Raw genomic sequence first — 9,757 nt, 5'->3', positions numbered from 1 at the left:
GGACTACAGATGCCTGCCACCACGCCTGGCTAATTTTTTTGTATTTTTAGTAGAGATGGGGTTTCACTGTGTTAGCCAGGATGGTCTCGATCTCCTGACATCGGCCTCCCAAAGTGCTGGGATTACAGGCGTGAGCCACTGCGCCCAGCATGGAGATACTTTTGAACTGCAAAGCCTATCAAGAATATGCTTATAAAGCCTCCCTCTATCAGTGGGCATAAGCTCCATAAGGAAGGCAGCTTTATTTAAGGATGATTACCAGATCCCTGCCTTGATTTTCACCACAAAAAGTTGGAGTAATTGATGGCTGTTTGTCAAACCCCTTTTCTATCTTTGGATGACAGTGGCTTTGTGCGAGTGTGTGTGTGATATATTATCAGCTGTTATTCCACCTGGCCTTCTGCAGCCTCCTCTTGAATTGCGGGTTGCTTGGTTAGTTTTCATTGCAATCCTGTCCTTTCTTCTTGTGTCCATAGAAACTACTAGTAATGCAGGGGTTTGTCCTTTAATGGGGCCTCTAAGATTCTCACAGCTTTGCTCTGAACCCAAGAGCATTTCCCCTTAAACCAAGAAATAGGGCTGGTGTGTCTGTTGGTGATGTCTTCTAACTCAAACCAAAATGTTTCCCTTTCTTTTTGTTTTGAGATAGAGTTTCGCTCTTGTTGCCCAGGCTGGAGTGCAGTGGTGTGGTCTCAGCTCACTGCAACCTCCGCCTCCCAGGATCAGGCAATTCTCCTGCCTCAGCCCCCAAGTAGCTGGGATTACAGGCACCCTCCACCATGCCCGGCTAATTTTTTTTTTTTCTTTTTTTTTTTTTTTTTTTTGAGACGGGGTCTCGCTCTGTCACCCAGGCTGGAGTGCAGTGGCCGGATCTCAGCTCACTGCAAGCTCCGCCTCCCGGGTTCACGCCATTCTCCTGCCTCAGCCTCCCGAGTAGCTGGGACTACAGGCGCCCGCCACCTCGCCCGGCTAGTTTTTTGTATTTTTTTTAGTAGAGACGGGGTTTCACCAGGTTCGCCAGGATGGTCTCGATCTCCTGACCTTGTGATCCGCCCGTCTCGGCCTCCCAAAGTGCTGGGATTACAGGCTTGAGCCACCGCGCCCGGCCTAATTTTGTATTTTTAGTAGAGATGGGGTTTCACCATGTTGGTCAGGCTGGTCTTGATCCTGATCTGCCTGCCTCGGCCTCCCAAAGTGCTGGGATTAAAGGCATGAGCCACTGCGCCTGGCCAAGGTTTCCCTTTCCATTTGAATGCTGTTTACGATGTGTCCCACTAAGAGGGACCCTGCTCAGGATTTGGTTGTAGGGGACCAGAGAGAGACCTCATACTTTGGTAAACTGGCTAGCCAGTAATCCTGCAGAAATAGTTTATGTCTCCAATATGAAAAGACGTGTACTGAAAACCCAGCTTTGTTGTCAAAGAGCATGCATTAAGTGTGCTTCATTACTTTAGTGTCTTTTAGAGCTTGATATTTTATTTTATTTTATTTTATTTTTTTTATTTTATTTTGTTGTTGAGACGGAGTCTCTCTCTTGTTGCCCAGGCTGGAGCGCAGTGGTGTGATCTCGGCTCACTGCAACCTTGGCCTCCCAGGTTCGGGCTTCTCCTGCCACAGCCTCCTGAGTAGCTGGGATTACAGGCACATGCCACGACGCCTGGCTAATTTTTGTATTTTTAGTAGAGGTGGGGTTTTGCCACGTTGGCCAGGCTGGTCTCAAACTCCTGACCTTAGGTGATCTGTCCGCCTCAGCCTCCCAAAGTGCTGGGATTACAGGCATGAGCCACCACACCCAGCCCATTTATTTATTTTTAAAGGTTAATCAAGTGAAGCAGTGGGATTGGAGAAGGAACATAAAAATCTGTAACTGGTTGTGATCAACTAGCCGTAAACACCACTGCACTGGGACAAGCCAGGAAATTGGTTGACTAAGGAACGTGTGAGAAAATTTCTAATGTGTTTGATGCAGTTTAATACTTCAGTGTTCTTACAGCTACTGAGGCAGTAGGTGTGGGGGTTACAAACTGTGCCTAGTCAGACAGACCCAAGTTTGAATTCTAGATCTGATACTTCACTGACAAAGGAACTTCTTTCTAAGCCTCAGTTTCCTCATCTGTAGAATTTGAAGAATGATGGAACTTTCTCGTTGGCTTGTTAAATGAGATCATGAACAGAAGATGTGGAGGAAGTGGTCAGCAAAAGGTAGATGAGGTTGTTGTGATGATTAGTTAAATTCAGAGCTAAAAAAAGAGAGAGAAGGCCGGGCGCGGTGGCTCAAGCCTGTAATCCCAGCACTTTGGGAGGCCGAGGCGGGTGGATCACAAGGTCAGGAGATCGAGACTATCCTGGCTAACATGGTGAAACCCCGTCTCTACTAAAAATACAAAAAAACTAGCCGGGCGCGGTAGCGGGCGCCTGTAGTCCCAGCTACTTGGGAGGCTGAGGCGGGAGAATGGCGTGAACCCAGGGGGCGGAGCTTGCAGTGAGCCGAGATCGTGCCACTGCACTCCAGCCTGGGAGACACAGTGAGACTGTGTTAAACCGTGCCTGGCCCAGGTTTAAAATTTATTTTGGAAGGCCAGGTGTTGTGGCTCACGCCTGTAATCCCAGCACTTTGGGAGGCTAAGATGGGTGGATCACGAGGTCAGGTTTTCAAGACCAGCCTGGCCAACATGGTAAAACCCCGTCTCTACAAAAATACAAAAATTAGCCAGGCTTGGTGGTGCGCACCTATAATCCCACCTATTGGGGAGGCTGAGGCAGGAGAATCACTTGAACCCAGGAGGCGGAGGTTGCATTGAGCTGAGATAGCGCCATTGCACTCCGGCCTGGGCGACAGGGCAAGACTGCCTCAAAAAAAAAAAAAAAAAAAAGACATCAAAAGACATAAAGAAGTATACAGTGAAAAATACGTCTCTCTCCCACCCCTGTCTCCTACCTCTTAGGTTTCCTACTCTGAGGCAACTAATATATGAGTATCCTCCCAGAAATTCTCTTTAACTTAAAAACTACCTCCAAAGGAAATTTATGCTGAAGAGTACCGCGATGGGAGCATTCTCACAAATATTTTGCTAAGTATTAAGCAGAACAGTGTGATAATAAAGACAGCTGCCTGTGTGGTCTTGTTGGACCCCGAGTTTAGGGAGTATTTAGACAACATATTTATTCTCTGCAGCCTGAGCCAGACTGGATGAAGTCTTTCAAGCTATATTAAGACACGTGGGCTCAGAAAAGCAACATGATTCACAAGCAGAATTTACAGCTCCCAAAGCAGAGAGCCCCTCTCCAGGGGCCGCTTCGCTTCATCTTTCATGAAGGATATCAGGGCGGGGCGAGCCACGCTGGGCTATCTGAACCGTGGACTGTGGTCTCATTCCCGGCATTCCCCGTTTGCCGAGCCCACATTGCCGACATTCCCCTAGGGTTTACATTCTTTTCTTCCCTCCTGGACAGACATACTTGGGGTCACATAGCTTTGCCTTCAGCTGCTAGAGGGTCGCAAGGACAGGGTGGAAGAGACGATGATCATAGATTATGTGAAAAGATCAAGGATTCCTTCCTGCATTCTCCCCCTGGCTGCTGGAGTCTAGCTTCTGTTCTGTAAAATGTACAGATCTTATATTTATCTACGATCGACTTGACAAATTTAAACTCGTTGAAGTCCTAGGCACACCTGTTTATTGGATAAACAGGGCTATTTGTGCCACACTGTTAATAGGGTAACTATGTTTATTTATTTATTTTTTGAGGCAGGGTCTCACTTTGTCGCCCAGGCTGGAGTCCAGTGACATGATCTCGGCTCACTGAAACCTCTGCCTCCCAGGCTCAAATGATCCTCCTACTTTAGCCTCCCAAGTAGCTAGGACCACAGGCACCACCATGCCTGGCTAATTTTTCTCCTTTTTGTAGAGACAGGATTTCGCCATGTTGCCCAGGCTGGTCTCAAACTCCTGGGCTCAAGAGATCCTCCCGCCTCGGCCTCCCAAAGTGCTGGGATTACAGGCGTGAGCTACCACATCTGGCCACTATGTATTATTATATATTTACAGAGCTTAGATATAATACATTAAATATATTTAGAGAGCTTAGCGAATTCACTGCCTTGCCTCCGACCTCATGCCAAAAAAACAGGTACCTAATCACCTCAACTGAAAGACATTCTGCAACCTCAGCAACACATTCCAGTATTTAATTCTTACGTCAAAAAGGTCCCACTTGATCTAACCTGAATTTGCTAAGCTAGAATTTGTCTGGTTTCCAATAAATAGGGAAAGTAACAGTGGTTGTCTTTCATCACAGTTTGTACTTTAAGATGTTCACTAAGCCTTTGTCCCTTTAATACTAAATGAAAGTGCATTTAAGTTCTTTCATCTTCTATTTGTGTTTAATTTTTTTTTTTTTGAGACAGTGTCTCGCTCTGTTACCCAGGTTGGAGTGCAGTGGCATGGTCTCGGCTCACTGCAACCTCTGCCTCCCGGGTCCAAGCAATTATCATACCTCAGCCTCCCAAGTAGCTTGAGATTACATGTGCGCGCCACCACACCTGGCTAATTTTCGTATTTTTAGTAGATACGGGATTTTGCCATGTTGGCCAGGCTGATCTCAAACTCCTGGCCTCAAGTGATCTGCCCACCTCAGCCTCCCAAAGTGCTGGGATTACAGGCATGAGCCACCGTGCCCGGCCTCTATTTGTGTTCAATTTCTAAGTCCTCAGTTACACGGAGGCCTGTGGTTCAGGCCCCTCCTTTCATGGCCTCCAAACCAGGACAGAATCTGGTGAAGAATTTTCTCTGCACAAAATATCATGAAGGATCCCTCCTGTCTTTCACTCTATTTTCACTTCCCTTGCATCCTACAGGCATTTGGAGCGGCTTCCCTGATTCATCTTCAGCCTGGGTGTATGTAAGCACAGCTATATAAAGCAAAAGGTTTTCCCCATCTGACACAGCTAAATATCAGAGAGAATGAGTAATGACATCCGTTCTGGTTGCTAGGCAGTTCTGGTATTTATAATGATCTTAGTTCAGTATACTTATAGAGATTTAATTTTCCTAAAGACCAAACGCTCATGCTAATTTGGGAGAGGATGGAGATTCGATTTCTTGAGCTGGGCCAAAGATTCAGGAACGGGTTGATTGTTAGCCCCAGAGAAGCTGCCAGCAGAACTTTGAAGCAAGTTGCTTGATTTCTTTGGAGCTCAGAACAGAACAGAACAGAACAGAGGCAGTATTGGTAAACTTCCGGGGGCTTTGTGACTGAGTGAAGTCTCATAAAACACTCAGCTAGGCCAAAAAAGAGAAGGGATTGGAAAAGCAGAAAGCCTTGGAATTGATTTGCAAGCACTCCTATCTTGTTTGCAAATGAAACAAGCCTCTAGAAAGCAGGAAAATGGACATTCTCAATTACTTCTCACACACCTTACATTATTATAGATGAGGACTCTGAGGTTTGCAGAAGTTAGTTGAGAAATGATGCCAAGTGTCCAGCACAGGGCCCGAAAACATAGTCAGTATTCTGTACGAGTTAGTTCTCCTCCTAATTTAATTGCTTGTAATAAGAAGGGTTAAAGACAGGCTTAATGGAGTGGACATTCTAGTTGCCAATTAAAACCCTTAGCTATACTGTCACATAAAACAGCCAGTAAACAGTGTCTGTTACTACCAAAACTATTGGTTTTCATTATGCCACGCTACTTCACCTTCTCCTGTGGTCAGACTGCTCAGGGAGGGGGTTGTTCCCAGTGACAGCCTGGTTCAGGGTGCCCAGGTGCCTTGGGGTTGGGGGCTTGGGGTAGGCTTGCATCCTTGCAACCAATCTTGTTCCTCTAGGTTCTAACTGGCAATTAGTGTCATGATCCAGACATACAATAATAATAGCAGTAGTAGTAGTAACTAACCTTTTTTTTAAATTTGAGACTGAGTCTCGTTCTATTGCCCAGGCTGGAGTGCAACGCTGCAATCTAGGCTCACTGCAGTCTCCACCTTCCCGGTTCAAGCAATTCTCCTGCCTTAACCTCCCAAGTAGCTGGGATTACAGGTGCCTGCTACCACGCATGGCTAATTTTTGTATTTTTCGTAGAGACGGGGTTTTTTTTTTTTTTGAGACGGAGTCTCACTCTGTCGCCCAGGCTGGAGTGCAGTGGCGCGATCTCGGCTCACTGCAAGCTCCGCCTCCCAGGTTCCCGCCATTCTCCTGGCTCAGCCTCCTGAGTAGCTGGGACTACAGGCGCCCACAACCGCGCCCAGCTAATTTTTTGTATTTTTAGTAGAGACGGGGTTTCACCGTGGTCTCGATCTCCTGACCTTGTGATCCGCCCACCTTGGCCTCCCAAAGTGCTGGGATTACAAGACAGGGTTTCATCATATTAGCCAGGCTGGTCTCGAACTCCTGACCTCAAGTGATCCGCCCGCCTTGGCCTCCCAAAGTGCTGGGATTACAAGCATGAGCCACTGCGCCCCACTGTAGCTAACATTTAAGAACTCGCTGAGGGTTAGACTCTGAGCTAAATACACTGTGTGCATTATTTCCTTTTTGTTCTTAAGACAAAATGTCCATACGTTCAGGATCCTAACCAGAGAGGAAGACATCAGACTTTGCCACTGAGCAATCTAAGTCTGAAAACGTTTTAGAAGTGAAAAGAGAATAAATTCCACAACTTTCTGCCCCTGAGCCATAAAACCAAAAAACAGTCTAGCAGAAAGGGAAGATATGTTTCATAGAAGGCAGAGAAAATGCAGCTTCTGAGTTTATTAAATAAATGGGAAAACATTATTTCTGTTCTCTTGTAACCACAAAGAATTGAAACTTGTGGTTGACCGGGCGCGGTGGCTCACACCTGTAATCCCAGCACTTTGGGAGGCCGAGGTGGGCGGATCACCAGGTCAGGAGATCGAGATCATCCTGGCTAACATGGTGAAACCTCGTCTCTAGTAAAAATACAAAAAATTAGCCGGGCGTGGTGGCAGGCGCCTGTAGTCCCAGCTACTCGGGAGGCTGAGGCAGGAGAATGGCTTGATACCGGGAGGCGGAGCTCCCAGTGAGCCGAGATCGCGCCACTGCACTCCAGCCTGGGCGACAGAGCGAGACTCCATCTAAAAAAAAAAAAGAAACTTGTGGTTAACAGAGATTTAGGGGTTGGCGGGGGAGGGAGAGAGCAGTCTTGTTGGGTCCTGAATTCTGTTTTGGTTCCAGGGAAATAGGGTTTCCATTGCATTGGTGCAACAGGATATTTCCTCCACGCTCCATCAAACAACGTTTCCTGGCACTCCTAGTGCGGCCAGTCCGGGCAGCGAGGTCGAATCCATTTTTGGAGCCAAAGTACTGCATTCCTTTACAGTTAGTTAGTTTTACAACCGCCTCTGAAGAAGCACTTGCCTGTCTCGAGTGACATCTAATGGCAACCAAGGGAAGTGCCCGCTTTTCCATCCTATGTAAGGATCACCCTAGAAATGCCACACTCCTTGTCACAACAGAACCCTCTTGATCCTTTCCCTCACTAATTACCCTGTGGTTGATGACGACACGTAGGGCTGACAACATGAGCAAGTAGAAGTTATTCCACTTGCTAATTAGAACTGTGGAGTATGCTTTCATGTAAAATGCGAAACCACCGACTTACATTTGAAAGCTCCCAAATCCCAGCCTCAGCAGTGATCGTCCTGGGTAAGTCACTTGTCCACCAGGGGTACACCTGCTTAGCTACAGGCTGGAGTGGAATGGTTTCTCTCTAAAGGGGCCTTAAAACATTTTTTTTCTTTTTCTTTTTCTTTTTTCTTTTTTGAGAGAGAGTCCCCCACTGTCACCCAGGGTGGAGTGCAATGGTGCGATATCAGCTCACTGCAACCTCTGTCTCCCAGGTTCAAGTGATTCTCCTGCCTCAGCCTCCCCAGTAGCTGGGATTACAGGTAGCTGCCACAACATCCAGCTAATTTTTGTATTTTTAGTAGAGACGGGGTTTTACCATATTGGCCAGGCTGGTCTCGAACTCCTGACCTTGTGATCCACCCACTTCAGCCTCCCAAAGTGCTGGGATTACAGGCGTGAGCCACCGCTCTGGACCATTACTTTTTCTTTTCTTTTCTTTTTTTGGGGGACAGAGTTTCACTCTTGTTGCCCAGGCTGGAGTGCAGTGGCGCCATCTCGGCTCACCGCAACCTCCGCCTCCTGGGTTCAAGTGATTCTCCTGCCTCAGCCTTCCAAGTAGCTGGGATTACAGGCATGTGCCACCACGTCTGGCTGTATTTTTAGTAGAGACAGGGTTTCTCCATGTTGGCCAGGCTGGTCTCGAACTCCTGACCTCAGGTAATCCGCCTGCCTTGGCCTCCCAAAGTGCTGGGATTACAGGTGTGAGCCACTGTGCCTGGCCTGCCATTATTTTTTCCATAAAGCTTTAAGGCACTGGTCACAGTGCCTTAATCCCAACACTGTAATCCCAACATTTTGTGAAGCCAAGGTGGGCAGATTCCTTGAGCCTAGGAGTTCGAGACCAGCCTGGGCAACATGGAGAAACCCCGTCTTTAATAAAAATACAAAAATTAGCAGGGCGTGGTCATGAGCACCTGTTGTCCCAGCTACTAAGGAGGGTAAGGCAGATGACAGAGGGAAACCCTGTCTCAAAAAAATATAAGAAGAAGAATAAAATAAATAATGGCCATAATCTACAAAGTGTTTTGAGATCATTGGGTGACTGCGAACACAGTTATGCTCAGGAGAGAACAGCTAAAAGATACTGTCTGAGAAGCTTTTAATAACTATAAGAATGGTGGATCCAAGTGGAATCGTTAAGACGAAGAAAGGGAAAATTGAGAGGAGAATGTCTAAAAGGTAATAATTAAGAAAAAAAATTTTCTGAGATGGAGTTTCGCTCTTGTTGCCCAGGCTGGGGTGCAATGGCGGGATCTCAGCTCACCGCAACCTCCGCCTCCCGGGTTCAACTTACTCTCCTGCCCCAGTCTCCCAAGTAGCTGGGATTACAGGCATGTGCCACTATACCTGGCTAATTTTGTATTTTTAGTCGAGATGGGGTTTCTCCATGTTGGTCAAGCTGGTCTCGAACTCCCGAACTCAGATGATCTGCCCGCCTCAGCCTCCTAAAGTGCTGGGATTACAGATGTGAGTTACCACACCTGGTCAATTAAGAAACATTTTACGCAGGCCGGGCGCGGTGGCTCAAGCCTGTAATCCCAGCACTTTGGGAGGCCGAGACGGGCGGATCACGAGGTCAGGAGATCGAGACCATCCTGGCTAACATGGTGAAACCCCGTCTCTACTAAAAAATACAAAAAACTAGCCGGGCGCGGTGGCGGGCGCCTGTAGTCCCAGCTACTCGGAAGGCTGAGGCAGGAGAATGGCGTGAACCCGGGAGGCGGAGCTTGCAGTGAGCAGAGATCCGGCCACTGCACTCCAGCCTGGGCGGCAGAGCGAGACTCCGTCTCAAAAAAAAAAAAAAAGAAACATTTTACACTTTTGGCCGGGCGCGGTGGCTCAAGCCTGTAATCCTAGCACTTTGGGAGGCCGAGACGGGCGGATCACGAGGTCAGGAGATCGAGACCATCCTGGCTAACACGGTAAAACCCCGTCTCTACTAAAAAATACAAAAAACTAGCCGGGCGAGGTGGCTGGCGCCTATAGTCCCAGCTACTCGGGAGGCTGAGGCAGGAGAATAGCGTAAACCCAGGAGGCGGAGCTTGCAGTGAGCTGAGATCCGGCCACTGCACTCCAGTCTGGGCGACAGAGCGAGACTCTGTCTCAAAAAAAA

Source organism: Theropithecus gelada, chromosome 16 (assembly GCF_003255815.1).
Source record: "Theropithecus gelada isolate Dixy chromosome 16, Tgel_1.0, whole genome shotgun sequence".
Classification (NCBI taxonomy): Eukaryota; Metazoa; Chordata; class Mammalia; order Primates; family Cercopithecidae; genus Theropithecus; species Theropithecus gelada.
The sequence above is the reverse complement of the archived record's forward strand: the minus strand, read 5'-3'. Positions refer to the sequence as shown.